Genomic DNA, 18,410 nt, shown 5'->3' with positions numbered 1-18,410 from the left:
GAACACAAATAGACTGGACCAAGCCCTGCCTCCTCAAATGTAGCAGATATGCAGCTTGATTTTCAAGTGGGTCCTGAACAAGTGGAAAGAAGGCTACCTCAAACACTGTTGCATAAATGTGGGGTATGTTCTACTAGTTGGGCTGCTTTGGCCTCAGAGGTAGAGAGGAAGCATCCAGCCTCCCAGAGACTTGAAGAGCCAGGGTGAGGAAGGATACCCAGGAGGGGCCCCACCCACTGAGAAGAGAAGGTTTGTGGGTTTATGGGAGAAGAATTGTGGGAAGGAGTGGCTGGGAAGGAGAGGTCAATGAGCAAGATTTAAAGAGAATAATAAAAATAATAATAATTTTAAAAAATCACAGCTTCTTCAGGAATTTTAGTTTAGACTGTAGGGAGTAAAACAGCAAATAAGGGTTAACATTTACAGGTAGGCTTCTTTAAACTTGCAGTTTCAGATCCTAAGCCTTCAAAGAGGGAGATCAGAGGCAGGAATGAAGGTGAATGCTGCTTGATAGTTTGCTTCCAGGCTCAAGTCTCATGTTCAAATAGCTGTCTTACATAACAGATGTATAGAATCTGTACTTTATTTAACAGTCAAGACAGCATCCTAGAGCTGTCCTCGTGAGCCAATCCAATCTAGACAATTCTTCACATGAGAACGCCTTTTTTCCAAATGACTCGATTTGGGCTAAGTCGACGATTAAAGCTGACACCACACATGTAAACACAGGCGTTGGAGAAATTGAGCTAGATCTGACCTGACCCGACTGCCTCCTCAACTTGAGGACTAGCTCTTGTAGTATCAAATGTTGCTAGACAAGCTTCCAAGGGAGTGAAGCCTACATCTGTAAGCCTAGCACCACCCAAAGTGACTAGCAGGACAAAATATCATTAAATTTGTCATAGTGGCATTGATAACTTGGTAGTAAACAATATCTGTCCCATTTGATTTAAGGCCCAGTCAACAGGAGATTAATTAGGTCTGCTCTGTAAAGTTAGACAGCAACCTAGGGCTGTTAAGATTATGGATTCTAGAAGATAACCTTCTATTGCCATTTCCATAGACCCACATAATTTATAACTGCTTTCATATAATCTATCTCTATACTAACAGGTAAGTGTAGCTCCCACTTCTTTTCAAAGAAGCTTCTATGTGAAATCAATGAAGAAAAGACAATTACAGAATCCATAGTGACTAAAATCAGATAATCACTGATACCAGGTGTGAAGCCCATCTGAATATTTTTACAGCAGAACCCCTCTATAGCTAAGGCTCAAAGAATGTCTCAGAGTCTCAGTAGAGGTGGTATAAAGATGATAGTAAGAACACCTACTCATTGGCTAAAAGACAGTCTTCTGCTGATAATATGTTGGTCATAATTATTTATTTTTTTATTTAACAAAATTTAGTTAAAAATGATAGTCTCACACATCTCACTCCGTCTGCATCTCTGTCTCTGTTTTTCTCTCTGTCTGGACTCTTTCTCTTTTGTTCTCTCTCTCTCTCTCTCTCTCTCTCTCTCTCTCTCTTCTGAGCCATCCAGCAGCTCACAAGGACAGATACACCTGAGTGACAGGCCGGTGCTGAAAGAGAGGGAAACTAGGCGGAGGAGAAAGAGATGGAATCAAGACAGTATTCTGATCAAGGCTCACATTTTTAATGGCGGACATGCTTTATAAAGGAGGTGGGAGGCCCATTCCCACCAATTCATCTTTGGAGCCTGGAACCAGCTGCAGGTGATGACATGCAGGATAGGGCGTAGTCTCTGGAATAGCTCCAGGGCCTCTCAGTACGTAGCAGTATCTTTTTTTTTCCATTTTTTTATTAGGTATTTAGCTCATTTACATTTCCAATCTATACCAAAAGTCCCCCATACCCACCCCCCCACTCCCCTACCCACCCACTCCCCCTTTTTGGCCCTGGCGTTCCCCTGTACTGGGGCATATAAAGTTTGCAAGTCCAATGGGCCTCTCTTTCAAGTGATGGCCTATTAGGCCATCTTTTGATACATATGCAGCTAGAGACAAGAGCTCCGGGGTACTGGTTAGTTCATAATGTTGTTCCACCTATAGGGTTGCAGTTCCCAACACAGAAGTGGATGCTCACAGTCAGCTATTGAATGGATCACAGGGCCCCCAATGGAGGAGCTAGAGAAAGCACCCAAGGAACGAAGCAGTATCTTGAAGAGGAACAGCAACAATGGCTGAACAATAGAGTGATCTAGGGAGGAAGGCTCTGCCCTAGATAATCTCCTTAGTGGCAGCAAGGTCAAGTTCTGGCTCAGCCTGCTTCAGGCTTGTGGGAGTCTCTCTCTCTCTCTCTCTCTCTCTCTCTCTCTCTCTCTCCTCTACTTTTCTCTCTCTCCTCTACTTTTTTATAGGTATTTAATAGGTCAGGTACTATTCAAAATCATATGATATGAGCCACATCTCCACCTTACCTGTCTGTGAAATATTCAGAAGAAATTGCCTTAATTTTACCGAGTCAGCTCAGCATGAGATAATTAAATAATCTGTCCAAAGTACCCATTTCAAGAATGTTGGAGCTGTTTAGATACTGCAGTTCAAAAACTCCCTCCCAAGGATGATTCTCTGAAAATTCACATCTATAAAGGCAAAATCATTAAAACATGCTGCATGTTTTAATCACTGCATTAATCAGCTTTTTTGTGTTGAATGCAGTCATAGATAAGAGAGAACAGAGTTTTTGTTTTTTGTATTTTTTGTTTTGTTGTTGTTGTGTTTTTTCACGAAAACTGCCAGTGTGTTAAGACTTTTCTTGGAATAAACAAACACTGAATTTCCAGAATTTTTATAATGCAATTTCAGTTAAAGTAAAAGTGGAGACTTTTTTTTGTTGTTGTTGTTGTTTTGTTTTAAATAAAATACATAAGAAGCATCATTTGTTGTTGCCTTTTTCCTACTCTCTCACCTTCCCACTGTTAGAATTCCAACACCCTTTTACACATATTAGGAGAAAGCCCTGCTGTTAAATTCAAAGTCAACTCACCTAAAACGGCACGAAGGTGATTTTCTGTATTTTAAAGAAAATTGACTTCTACACTGAGTTTTAAATATAGATACTATGTCTTCTAATTTAAATAAATATGTATGTCTGATTAATATTTTTTACATCTGAAGAAATAAGTACAAATGATGTTTTTCTTATTTAACCAAAATTAATTTTGATTTATAAAATCTTTAAATGCTGTATAAAAATCCAATCATGAAAATTTCAAATAGTGTTTATAAATATGTTTTTCTCAAATTGTTTTTATTTCACTTTTGTTTCACAATTTTACTTTTATTGACACTAAATTATTTTCTTACACAATACATCGTAATTATAGTTTCCCCTTAGTATATCTCCTCCTTCCAGTTTCCCCCCACCTACCCTTCCACCCAGATCCACTCCTTTCTGTCACTCACTAGAAAAGAGCAGACTTCTAAGAGATAACAACCAAATATGGCAAATCAAATATAATAAGAGGAGGCAAAAATTATGATATCAAAGTTTGTTATGATAATCAAACAAACAGAAGATACTAGAGGTAAGGGTTAGTCTATAATCATTTTATGTGTATAGAGATACTGAGAAATGTGTGGCCTTTCCAAAAAATAGAAATGTAAATAAAATAATAAAATGTTGTAAGTGGGTAAAGGTAAGTAAAATATTATTAGCTTAAAAAAAAAAACCCAAGGTCTTTAAATGTGAAAAACTGTTGAATTTGAAATCCATACACTACAAATGGACACAAAAACTCTGAGAACTCTTACAAACTTAACATCGTTAATTTTCAAGTCATGATATCAAAATACAACTAATTAAGTACAATTTTCCCTTTTTAAATACATACAATTTTCATTTCTGTTTAAATTAATATGTTAAGCTCTTGGAAAGAAAAAATCTTACTAGAGTTTAAAGGGTTATGTGTCCATTACTTTAAAGTTTCTTCTTTTTTCCTGAGCAGTAGAATAATTTTGTTACTTTAAACATTACAAAAAAACATCTAAAAAAATTAAGAACGTGTGTAATTGTTACTGTTATACCTTGAATATTCACTTTAGGTAATTATATTTTCTAAGGCAAGAGAAATTTTGACTGATCCTCTAACTAGGAATGTCTCTTTAGGCAGCTAAGGAAGAATACTAAATTGGATTTATGTGTATTAGAAAAAGAGTGCAGTGAAATAATTATTTATTGCTGTCACTTTTGCTTAAACTATTCATTCAATTCAGTTTTGAAGGTGTTAAACTACTCTTCAACATTAACGCTTTCATAGTTTTCCAAGGCTTTTTTATAAGAAATGATAACTGTAACAAACATGGCTTAAAGTAAATTTTTCTTGTAAATTATCTTCTTAATAACTTATTATATGACAATCTGGACTCAATGAATCAAGTAAATCTGACACCAACATTCTAAAATTTTTCTATTTATTATTTGTTTTAGAACTTAAAATGTAATTAAACATATACAGATGTTTAAATATATATACATATATATTTTTATATAAAACAATATTAAAAATTAGGGCTATAGTATAGTAATAGGAATAAATATTAGATAGTTTGAAATAAATTGGTATGTAAAAGATTTTTTCATAATATCAATTAGATTAATTATTCTATTTGGGTATTCATCAAAATATAAAAAGTAATAAACTTCATTATTGTACATAGGATTTATATTTTACATTGTGTTGTTAAGTTGAAGAAAATGGTATTTCATATTCCATTACTGAATATCCAATACTGCAGATTATAATAAAACATACCTCAGATGCACATTCTAGAAATTTCAAACTGGTTATGCAAGATATAAAAGACAGGGGGCCGATGAGAAGGCTCAGCAGTTAAGAACACTGAATGGTCTTCCAGAGGTCCTGAGTTCAATTCCTAGCAACCATATGGTGGATCACAACCATCTATAATGATATCTAATGCCCTCTTCTGGTGTGCCTGAAGGCAGCTACAGTGTACTCAGATACATAAAATAAGTAAATAAATCTTAAAAAATTAAAAGATAAGAAAGATAAAACACAAGAAGCCTTCAAGTTCTAATTAGTATTACCCACTTTACTTTTTAAAAATGATGTCTAATATATCTTAATCACACATAAAACAACAAAACAAAAAAGAAAAACACAAGTGAAGCCTTCCTTAACGTAAGGTCTTCATTCCTATGAGTTTTAACTCTTCTGAGTTCTGATGCTTCTCTCTGGGTTTACTTGTGTCTGTTGTTCCTCTTTTCATTTCTCACGTTAATTTTTATAGTCTCTCTGTTTTCAGTTAGTTTGAATAAGTGTTTGTCTATCTTGCTGATTTTCTCAAAGAACAAAGATTCTTTGTATTGTTCTCTTTGTTCTAGAATATTGATTTTAGTCCTTAATTTGGTAGTTTCTTGAAGTCTACTTTTTAAGGTGTGCTTTCTTCTTTATGTTCTAAAGTTTTCAGGTATGCTATTATGCTGCTAGTATAAGACCTCTCCAATTTTTTCCAAGCACTTAGAGCTAGGGTTACATTAATCACATCTATGACTGTTTATATTTGATTTATCCCAAAAATTAAAAAAAATGTGAACTGCTTCAATTTCATACTGTTCAGTTAATATAATACAGTTTATATACATGTAAAGTAGCCAGATAAATGGAAAATAGTTCACATTCTTGACAGCTGAATCTAGCATAAATAATACTATTTTATCTAATGAACATTTAAATCAGTTTTGATATTTAGTAAAAAAGATAGTAAACTTCCTTATGCACTTATTATACTATTAAGATTTCCAAAAGAAGTTCCAAATTTTATATTCTTATGTTAAACTGGGGATAGCACTATAAGTTTATAATAAAAACACCCAAACTTAGGAAAAAGGACTACAAATTCGAGTTCAGCTTAGGTAAAGTAGTTACTCTGTTTCTTAAAAGGTAGAACTTGCTCAGTTGGTATTTATGAAATATTTCACATACTAGATATATACTCAAAGTATTGATGCAATACCTGGCTCACTAAAATGTAATAATAATATAAATATCAGGATAAGAAAGGATAGACTTCATAGATGAATAATTTTTCATATGTCAATTATGATTCACCTGTGTGGTACTCTTAGAATTTCAAGCTATTTGCAGTATACCACTCATTCTATACAATAGAACTTGCAGTATAATGTTATTGTACAGTCTTTTCTACACACCCATTCAAGGAGAGTCTCTTTGCAGCAGACTGCCTTGTGTTCTAGCTATTGTAACCTTTCTGCTACCTTTTCAGTAATGGTCCCTGAGTTGCAGGTGAAGGATCTGTGATGGAGATGTATCCCTTGAGGCTGGGATCCCTATTTCTTGCTAATCTCTCTATTTGGACCAGTTGTGTGCATCTCTCTCTCTCTCTGTGTGTGTGTGTGTGTGTGTTTGTGTGTGTGTGTTAATAATCATCTCCATTACTGATATTAGAGATTTTTTTAATAAGAAATGGTGGCTATTCTTATCTGTGGGTGTAAATATAAGATTTGGAAGTTTGCAATGTTGAAAAATTAAATACTAACTTTTCTCATTCTTATTCATAAATTGTGCATTCCATCAGACACCACACAGGTTATGCATACACAAATTAAACCGTTTTCAATTGGTGTTTATCATATTTATGCATGACATTTTATTATGACTCAAAACATTTACACAGAAACATTGAACTCAAGTGTATAACTAATATCTTACACCATTTTTCCTTTCTTGTTGTTCCAATTTAACCTTTTATAATCCTCAGAAATGATCAGTTGCTTTTGCTGTCACATTCCCATTCACAATTTTACTTCTTTCTATCAAATTATTCCCTGGTTGAATTTCTGTCAACCTCTTTCTTGCAGTCAGTATTCACCACCTAACTCTCCCCAACCATTGGCCAAGATATCATCTATGAGTTCATCTCTTGTTCTTCTCCCCATTGCCTAAGTTCAAGCTAACACATATGCTTAGGCACAAATTCTCTCCACACTACATTTTCCTTTCATCAGCTTATTTACCACTCTACCTATAAAGGATAATTGAAGCCATAAAACTGCAATATAAAGATGTATATACATTAAGATGTTGACAAACTACTTGTTTAGTGGCCATTATGCCCCTGGCTAAGAAATTTTTGACTGTGCTAGCTACAAAATAAATCAGTGGTCCTTCTTAATCTCAGTGGGTTACCTCTGAAATGGATCCTGTTACAGCTGGCTCATCGGGATGCTTTCACTCATTCTATTTGGTTGAATTCTCAGCATTTTGTGTATTGCCTTCAGAAGCGCTAAGGGCTTTGTTTGGTAACATTTTATCTAAAGAGAGTCACTAGAGCAAAGTCTCTGTACCACAACACTTCTTCTATAACATGTTTTTATCTAATATCTTCTTATTCTTTCCATCATCCTGGTAAATTGCTTTCATGTATCTCCTGCTTCTTTTGTATTAACCACCATATAAATATTCATATTTCTACACACCCTATATGAAACTGAAACAGTGATTTAAAAGCCATTAAAAGCATAGGTAGATGAGAGAAGGAAGGTATATTTCATGACCCCTATTAGCCTTCACCTTAATGCAGCCCTTAAGTATGTATGAGCATACCTTGAGTATGATATTGGGTTTCACTTGCTTCTATTGCTTGTCTTATACTCTCAAACTATATCAAGATAAATTCCATGAGTGGCCAATTAAGAGCCTCCTATAATGGCCCATTGCTTTCCCATAGCAACCTTCACTTACTTATTGCTTCTTCCTAAATGTTTAGTTGCTGGAAAGTTTTTTTTTCTTTTTTTTTTTTTTTCAAAAATTCCCTGAAGTACATTTGTAAAAAGACCACTACAGAGGAAAGCTTCAGAGTTCAGAAATATGTTTTCCTTCATCTGTGTTACTCAAAATAATAAAAATAATAAAAGTGTTTCTTGATTAACCATCTGATTCATGAACATTAAGCTTCAAGATAGCAAACTGCTCAATCTTTCAGTTACTATTTTATGTAAAACGTATTGTTTGTGTTTCTGGTGATATTTCAGATTTACTTTGAAAATAAGACCAAGAAATCAGGCTTGGTATATGATTTAATATTTCATCATATTAGACATATTGTGAAATAAAACAAAAACTTTTTATATTTTAATGTTGTTAATGAGAATAGCACAAAATTGTTTTTAGATTAACAGACTATATACTTGTAAAACAGAACACCAATTATAAGATATCACTTTTAAGATCAAAACTCAATGTTTCAACAAAATAGGTAAATATATGAGATGTGACCATTACGTTTCATATTCCTAATATTTACCTTACATAATTTTATTATCAGTGGTAACTCAACAGCATGTTTCCTATCTGTCAAGGAAAGGATAGACTCTTAAGTTTGTGAACAAAAGCTGGTTAAAAAGAATTTTTTTAAGATTGAAGAACAAGAGGATGTCCAAAACCATGGCTCACTGGATTTACTGAAAAAATGTAAAACACAGCGTCGAAGAATATATAGCTTTTGGCAATTAAAACACCATTCAGTAGAGCGTGCTTCCATGTTTAATAGTAAAAAAATAAATAAATAAAAAGAAAGGAAGAAAAAGAAAGAAAGAAAAGAAAAGAAAGGAAAGGAAAGGAAAGGAAAAGAAAAGAAAAGAAAAGAAAAGAAAAGAAAAGAAAAGAAAAGAAAAGAAAAGAAAAGAAAAGAAAAGAAAAGAAAAGAAAGCCTTACTGGAAATAATTTCCAGGTTTCTATCAGACTTTATTCATGCTGCCTAAATCATAATTTCCCCTTGCAGGAAGTGAACTTCAATCAAAGCACCAAAAGGAAATATAATTACCATCCAACAAAAACAACTTCTATCCATATTTTGCCTAGACATGCCATTTAGCCTGGTGTTAAACATGTGGTTTCTCTAGAAAGGATGCACAAGGGTATCTTTGCTCTGTGTTAATGCACTTAGATGAATCTATATGAAGTTAATATGTGTGCTATGTGATTGATGACAGATATTCGGAAAATTTGAGCAGTCTGCTGTCAGAAACTAGATAGTGAAACAAAATTTCCATGTCATATATATTCTTATATATTAATAGTTCTTATGATCATTTAAATGGAACTTTCTCTACTAACCAGTTCACTTTTCAATACCATGGTCTGGTGGTTTAAGAATGTCCCCCATAGACTCATGCGTTTGAATTCTTGGCCCATAGGGAGTGGCACTGTTAGGAGGTGTGGCCTTGTTTGAGTGGGACTAGTCTTGTTGGAGTGGGTTTGGCCATGTTGGATGAAGTGTGTCACTATGGGTGTGTGCTTTGAGATCTCCTATGATTAAGCTACATCCAGTGTGGCACATAGCCTCTTTCTGCTGACTTCAGATTAAGAGTTAGAACTTTTAGCTCCTTCCTCAGTACCAGGTCCCCTTGAATGTCACAATGCTTCTCACAATGATGATAATGGTATAAACATCTGAAAATGTAAGCCAGTCTCAATTGTTCTTCTTCATAGGAGTTACAGTGGTCATGGTGTTTCTCTATCTCAGTGAGACCCTAACTAAGACACATGGTGATGCCTTTATCTTTGCTGACTTCCTTAACGGTGCAAATGTTCTTTCTTTCTTCCTGAATTTAAAATATATTGTATCTGAATAAAGTCTGACTAGATTTATCCACACTTTCCTTCTTAGGTACTTTTCTTATAAAACAAATCAATATTGCGAATTCTTAATTCCATTAAATGGCATTTTCTTTTTCAACATTCTTTTACCTATAATATCTTTTTCTTATCTTATCAACTGTTGTGTTAAAATTATCTATAGACATTTCATCATTTTTAGATATGCCTAGGATTACCTGAAAAGAGATTTTTCTTTAAACCTTTTTTTATTTTTAATATTTTTTATGGTTTAATTATTTTTTACAGTCCAGTCTTTATTCCCCTCTTGGTATACCCTTTGACTCTTATTCATCTCATATCTCCTCCCTGCCAGTCTCAAAGAGGATGTCCCTAACTCAGAGGACCCCCACTCCACCAGACTTCCTCATTCCCTGGAGGCTCAAGTCTCTTCAGGGTTAGGTGCATCTTTTTTCACTAGGACAAGACTAAGGAGTCCTCTGCTATATACATATACATATATACATATATATATATATATATATATATATATATATATATATATATATATATATATGTGTGTGTGTGTGTGTGTGTGTGTGTGTGTGTGTGTGTGTGTGTGTTGAGAGCCTCATACCAGCTGGCATATGTTGCCTGGATGGTTTCTCAGTTTCTGAGACATCTTAGGGGTCTAGGTTAGTTGAGACTGCTGATCTCCCTACAGGGTCATCCTCCTCCTCATCTTCTTCCAGCTTTTTCCTAATTCAACCATAGGGGTGGTCAGCTTCTGTCCATTGTTTGGGTGTAAATATCCGCATCTGACTCTTTCAGCTGCTTATTGGGCCTTTTGGAGAGCAGTCATGCTAGACTCCTGTTTGAAAGGACACCTTAGCATCAGTAATAGTGTCAGGCCTTGGAATTTCCCCTTGAGCAGGATCCTAATTTGGGCCTGTCACTGGACCTCCTTTCTCTCAGGCGCTTCTCCATTTTTGTCCTTGTAGTTGTTTCAGACAGGAACAGTTCTGGGTCAGAGTTTTTGACTGTGGAATGACAACCCCTTCCCTCCATTTGATGTCCTGTCTCTCTACTAGAGATAGACTCTACAAGTTCTCTCTCCCCACTGTAGGGCATTTCATCTTAGAGTTTGAGTTCTGAGAGTCTCTCACTACCAACATCTCTGGTATATTCTAGAGGGAAGCCCTACCTCCTATGTCCCAAGGTTGCCTGTTTCTATTCTTTCTGTTGGCCCTCAGGGCTTTGGTCCTGTTTCCCCCAGGAATACCTGATCATGTTCCCCTCTTCCCCTCCCTGTTCCTTTCCTTTCCCACCCAGCTTCCTCCCTCTCTCCCCCCAGTTCTTGTGATTGATTTCTTCTCCTTCCCAAATGCAATTGAGGCTTTCTCACTTGCTCCCTTTGGCTTGTTAACTTTCTTGAGTTCTGTGGTTTGTATCCTGGTTATTCTGTGTTGTTTTGTGCTAATAACCACTTATTAGTGAGTATGTATAATGAGAAGTTATGTAGATCACATTGGTCTTTGGGGGATAGCCTTGATTTTTAACTGATGTAGGAAGACTCAGTCCATTGTGGGTATCATAGGCTGTTCATTGAAATGAATGAGTGGGAGAAAAGTTAAGGAAAAGCAGGCAGCACACATCTCATCCTAACTACAAATACAGGATGAGAGTTTCAGTGCTTTTCCTAAACCATTTCGCTGCAGTAATGTACTGTATTCTTAAATTGTAAGCCAAAGAAACCCATGTCCTCTAAGTAACTTTTGGCATGGTGTTTTATCAAAGCCACATCAATAAAACAAGGATAACTATGAGTAATGATAAGCTTTATTATTACAAACTATTAAAGCATCAAACTACAAGTATGTTCTAGAAACTTTTACTGAAATGTTCTGCACAAATTGAAAGCCTTGGAATGTATTCAACTTCATGGATGAATTCTACTGCAATTTTCTATAAGTAATCATAGCACAGGAAGCTATATAACAATAACAGAAATGACAAAAATATCTAGGTATAAAAAGGAAAGTACTTAACAAAATGAATGATAATTTATCTGTCACTAAATCATACACAGTATCAAGAATACCGCTATGAAATGAGACAGTTGACATCAAAATGTTTTATTTTAAAGCTAAAAGCTCCATGGAAAAATGTATTTGTCACTAAACCAGATTTTATATCATCTGTTTGTTTGGTTTACTTCTTGATTATGAAGAAGTCTCCCTTCAGAACTTTCAGAGTGCTAAAGAGCTTCTCTCCAGAATGCAAGCTTTAAATCATAAGAAATACTACACTTTAGGCCAATCATTGACTCTGAGTCTCCCATATGTCCTCTAAGACACCTGTGCACACATGGTATATTTGTAAGACACACACACCAAAAACACACACATACACACACACACATACATACACACAAACATACAATGCAACAATATAAATTTAAACCCTTTTTTAAATAACAAGACTCTTAATCCAAAAGCTATTCACTACGTTTATGTTTACTCTAGGACATTCAGTTTTGATAAGAGACACTTTTCTACCTACATTCCTTCTTTCTCAATTCATCTACCCTTGAAAGTGTCAGTTACTTAGTTCACAAGGCATGCTGCTGAGGGTCTGCCTCAGCCTGAAGAGTGAGTCCTGAGGAAGACGATTTGGAAGGTGGGGAAGAAATGACTCAAAGTCAAAGATGGGGTACAAGCAGATAGCTATATGTTCTGCTCAAGATGGCTCTCCAGACAGGTATCTAGGTTGATCAGGTCTTGCAGACCAAAGCCAGATTTTTTTTATTATTTTTTTATTTTATTAGATATTTTCTTTATTTACATTTCTAATGTTTTCCCCTTTTCTGGTTTTTCCTCTGAAAACCACCTGTCCCTTTCCCCCATACCACTGCTCACCAACCCACCCACTCCTGCTTCCTTGTCCTGGTGTTCCCCAACACTGGGGCATCAAGCCTTCTCAGGACCAAGGGCAGGCTCTCCTCCCATTGATGTCCAACAAGGACATCCTCTGCTACATATTCATCTAGACCCATGGGTCACTTTATGTATACTCTTTGTTTGCTGGTTTAGTCCTTGGGAAATCTAGGGATACTGGTTGGTTCATATTGTTGTTCCTCCCATGGGGCTGCAAGTTCCTTCAGCTCCTTCGGTCCTTTCTCCAGCTCTTCAATTGTGATCAGTCCAAATGTTGATTGAGAGCATCCACCTTTGTGTTTGTCTGGCGCTGGTAGAGCCTCTCAAACAACAACTATATCAGGCTCCTGTCAGCAAGCACTTGTTGACATCTCAATAGTGTCTGGATTTGGTGACTGTATATGGGATAGAGCCACAGATGGATCAGTCTCTGGATGGTCACTCTTTCAGTCTCTACTCCATACTTTGTCTCTGTGTATCCCCCATGGGTACTTTGTTCCCCCTTTTAAGAAAGTATCCATATTTTTTTTTTCAGGTAAATCAAGGCTTTAATTGTATTGGATGGCCCTGCCGATGACCAAAGGCTGCCTTATGACCACTGGGACTACCACTCTCATAACAAGAGAGCAGGGGTTGGATGTGCAGGTCAGAACCACAGCAGGCCATGGAGGTCCTTCTTGTGGGACCCTGGTCCCAGAGCAATGGTACTCACAACACCCATAGCCAGCAGACTTCTTTATGTAGAGGAAGTCAAGGGCAGCCTGTTCCTCAGGCTGTGGGGCAGTCTTCATGAAACATCTGTGGGGTCAGGCAGGGCCAAACTCAAACTAGCAGCCTCCCTAGGGGAGGTTTTTTTTTCCCTTCCTGCTCCCAGGTGGGGAGTGGCTTAGATCCTCTTTGGGAAGGTAGCTGAGATGATGTAGGGGGCATTGTTCCAAGTGCACTTGAGGTGGCAGCAGGGTCTGAAGACATCAGGAGGGATCGTAGGACTACCTACCACCTTCCTTCTTCTTGAGCTTCATTTGTTCTGAGTATGGTATCTGGGGTATTCCAAGCTTCTGGGCTAGTATCCACTTATCGATGAGTGTTTATCATGTGTGTTCTTTTGTGATTGGGTTACCTCACTCAGGATGATATTTTCTAGTTCCATCCATTTGCCTAAGAATTTCATGAATTCATTGCTTTTAATAGCTGAGTTGTATTCCATTGTGTAAATGTATCACATTTTCTGTATCCTTTCCTCTATTGAGTGACATCTGGGTTCTTTCCAGCTTCTGGCTATTATAAATAAGGCTGTGATGAACATAGTGGAGCATGTGTCCTTATTACAGATTAGAGAATCTTCTGGGTATATGCCAAGGAATGGTATAGCTGGGTCCTTGGTAGTACTATATCCAATTTTCTGAGGAACCACTAAACTGATATCCAGAGTGGTTGTACCAGCTTGCAATCCCACCAGCAATGGAGGAGTGTTCCTCTTTCTCCACATACATCCTTGCCAACATCTGCTGTCACCTGAGATTTTGATCTTAGCTATTCTGACTGGTGTGTGGTGGAATCACAGTGTTGTTTTGATTTGCATTTCCCTGATGACTAAGGATGTTGAACATTGCTTTAGGGTCTTTTCAGCCATTTGATATTCCTTGGTTGGGAATTCCTTGTTTAGCTCTGTACCTCATTTTTAATAGGGTTATTTGATTCTCTGGAGTCTAACTTCTTGAGTTCTTTGTATATATTGGATATTAACCCTCTTTCACATGTAGGGTTGGTAAAGATCTTTTCCCAATCTGTCCTATTGACAGTGTCCTTTGCCTTACACAAGCTTTGCTATTTTATGTGGTCCCATTTGTCAATGCTTGATCTTAGAGCATAAGCTATGGGTGCTCTATTTCTATGAAAAGAAGTTCAAGGAATTTCACATGTGCCCATGTGCTCCAGGCTCTTCCCCACTTTCTTTTTTATTCATTTCAGTGTATCTGCTTTTATGTCAAGGTCCTTATCATACATGCTTGTGGATTGACAGGATTAATATAGTAAAAATGGCCACCTTCACCAAAGCAATATGCAGATTCAATGTAATTCTCATCAAAATTCCAACTCAATTCTTCATAGAGTTAGATCCATTCTCAAATTTATCTGAAATAACAAAAAAATCCAGACTATTGAAATCTATTATCAACAATAAAAGAACCTCTGGTGTAACCATCATCCTGGACCTTAGCCTGTACTAATGAGCAATAGTGATAAAAACTGGATGGTACTGGTACAGAGACAGGCAGGAAACATCCATGGAATAGAGTTGAAGAAATGAACACAAACACCTATGATCACTTGATCTTTGACAAAGGAGCTAAAACTATCCAGTGGAAAAAAGACAGCATTTTCAACAAATAGTGCTCATTCAACTGGTGGTTAGAATGCAGAAGAATGCAACTTGATCTTTTTTTTTATCTCTGTGTACAAAGCTCAAGTCCAAGTGGTTCAAGGACTTCCACATAAAACCAGTGTTTTATTTATGTATCAACTCAATCATTACCTTAGGTTCCCTTTTCATTATCCCACAAATGAGCATTTTATGCCCTTAGCCCCTTGATTATTAGAAAAGACAGCAAGTACACATTTTTTCTTTTTAACAAAACAAATGTTTCAGAGATTTGCCTGCTTTTATAAGCACAAACAATAAATTTAGTTGGGCAAGAACCTGCCCTGGTATTGTCAATCTGAAATCTCATTACCTTCTTCCTAAATATCTTTCTTACTGCTGGATCATTAATGCAATTGTGTCTGTTTATTTTACGTCTGTGAATTTTCTCATACATTTCCTATTGTATCACTAATATTTTGCATGATTGCAAAATTATACATTCTTGAACTCATGTTTTCAAGGTTCTTTTCTACAGTCTTAAGGGCTGTCTTAGAGTTAATAGAATTTATCTTTTTGCCTTTCAGACTGGTGCTTCCTAATTATCACAGAGCCATTAACCTTAGCAGGGAGAGCATTCCCATACAGCCTTGGTAGGAAAAATAATTCCTCAAAGCAGGAATGTAAAGTAAATGATTTACATTATTATACAAATTAGCCCCCTGCCCACAATTATCATCAGTGCTCATGGAGGCTCATGGAGCCCACATGGCTGGCTCTGTTCTAGGTGTGGGAATCATGTCACACTGTCCCTTCCACAGCCACACAGGATGAGGCAGCAGGCTGTTTCTATGGAAAATGATTTTGATATTGAAAAAAAGATTTTATGTTCCATATAAATATATTTTACATGAAATTTCTCACTCTGCTCTATTGATATCTTGATTAATTTAGATAGTAAAACATACATGGCAACTCTGAAAAATAGGTTCTTTTTTTGTGAAAGGAAAATATTGCATCTCTGGATTGAATATTATTAAAATTTAATTAAAATTCAATGTTTCTGCTTAAAAGTATTCAACCATTGCCTAAAGTTATCTGTGTGTAAGGGATCATACACAAAACACGATGCCAAAAATTAAAATTGAAACAAAACAACTTTAAACTACACGTTGAAAAGCTATTATAAGGCATAGGATATAACTTTATTTGATGGAGTAAAATTTAGCCTGTATTGCATTGCTAAAAAAAAGAAGCAAATCTTTGTAGACACACAAATGTACCAACCATTACATGAATAGAGAAGCATTAAGATCACAAACATTCTCAAATAATGTACAGATAGATAAATATAAATACCTTTGACATAACTCCCTCAGGAATATGCAATAGCTAATTCATTGCTAATATTTTTAATCTAACACCATTTAGTCAATTAAAAAGCAGAACTTAGAGGCATGTACATTGTACAAAGTAGAGTTAGTGGTACAACCAAATAGGTATTGCTTAACTATCTACAAGAATCATATACTATTATTGGACTGAATACTCTGAAATCCCAATACTTTGGGGAAGTTTATGGAACCCTTAAAAATTAGAGCATTGCTGGAGGAAGTACATGATTGACATTGACACTTTAAGTTTTACTGCCTGACTCTACATACTGTTAGCTTGGTTTGGAAAGGATACCCTCCATAGAATCACGTATTTCCATGTTTTTCTCCTAGTTAGTGAACAGTTTATGAAGTGTTATGAAGATTAACCTTGTTAGGTTTGTCACTAGTGGTATGCTGTGAAGACCCATCACTCTCTCTCTCTCTCTCTCTCTCTCTCTCTCTCTCTCTCTCTGTCTGCCTGTGTCTCTGCCTCTGTGTCTCTGTCTCTCTCTGCCTCTCTGTCTCTGTCTCTTTCTTCCTTTTCTTCTTTCTCTTTCTCTGCCCCTTACCTATAAATCAGGGTGTCAGCTTTCACAAGTCTACCTGTTGCTATGTTCATTGATGATCATTGAATGATTCTCTGAAACTGTAAGGAAACCCACAATAAAGTGCCCTGCTTCTGTAAATTGACTTGGTCACGGTATCTCTTCATGGATAGAACAGTAACTAAGAAGGCCTACCATAATATCACTAAGATGAATTCTGTCCATCTGCTCCTTTAAGCTAAAATAAACTATTGCTACCAGAACCCGAGCTTGACAAGGAAATTCATCACAGAAGCAAAAACAATATTTAAACAGCATTTACAACAGTCCTTTCTAGAGAGTGCATCGTCTCCATCATCACACTGACCAAGTAGCAATATGGCTAGTATTATGTTAAAATTCGCTGCTTTGTAAAGAAGATCTAGCATGGAGTATAGGTGGAGGGACAATGTATTACTTTTTGAGTTTCTTTATTATCATCTGGTTCATCTTCATTTTCTGTAAAATTAAAATAAAACAGTAGCTTAAAAGCTAGTTTCATACACAAATTATGTGCATAAATAATAAAATGTCTTTGAGTGATGTATAGGACTAAGGCTAGTGAGGGTTAGTTGCTTATCTGTGGGCATTCTTCTGTTTGTTTGGATGGTGGTTTTTTGCTTGTTTTGTTTTTGTTTTTGTTTTTTGATAGATACTTACAGCTATACAGGAGTTCATTCTTCTCCAATTAAAACACTTTGAAGAATATTGCCTGTAATCTGCTTGCAAAAGCAAGCACTTAGCCTGAGAACTCAGAAAAACTACAATTCATTCCACATGATCCAGCAATTATAAACTTAGTTGGAAAAAACAGAAAAATTCCAGTTAATATGAATTATATCATATATATTCCTTATTCAAATTAAATTCACAAAACACATTGTCTTTTCTATCATTAAGCAATACTTATAGAATATTCTACAGGGTAAAACATGGATGAATGGTACACATAACCTTAAATAAAACAGCTTACATATTTTGTAACTTATGTATATATCAATTCTGATCTAAGCAAGCTGAATTTTACTTCTGTGTTCATAATCTGTACTCATATTTTATTATAAAGTGGATGTGAAATTTGTCAGAATAAAGAACTAAGCATATTAAAAATTAAAATAATTAAGCACTTCCACACAATTTGGATAAGATGATGTCAATGAGAACTAAATTACAGCATTCAATGTTTCTCCTTAATAGAAAATTAATATTGATTCAGTGTGGATTTTAGTATCTACTGCTTAGAGAAAAGACTATATTAGCTCTCAATAAAATGTGGCCAGGTATAAAAAAAATCAGAGGGGTTCAACTTGGTACTTGCATATGGGGAAACAGAATCTCTCTGTAATTATTAACCTGAGCTATGTCATAAAAAAGTTGAAAAAGATTATTTCTTGTTCTATTATGAAACAGAACTTGATGTTTTCATAATAGGAGTGAAAATTCTACTCAGTAACACAGTATAAATGTTAAATAAAATTTAATATTTAATTTAATATTCCCCTTTGCTTTGTGTGTTTCGTTCATTTGATTTGGGCTTGTAAAGCCTG

This window comes from Mus musculus, chromosome 15, assembly GCF_000001635.26.
Source record: "Mus musculus strain C57BL/6J chromosome 15, GRCm38.p6 C57BL/6J".
In the NCBI taxonomy this organism is placed as follows: domain Eukaryota; kingdom Metazoa; phylum Chordata; class Mammalia; order Rodentia; family Muridae; genus Mus; species Mus musculus.
This window is presented reverse-complemented; position numbering follows the sequence as displayed.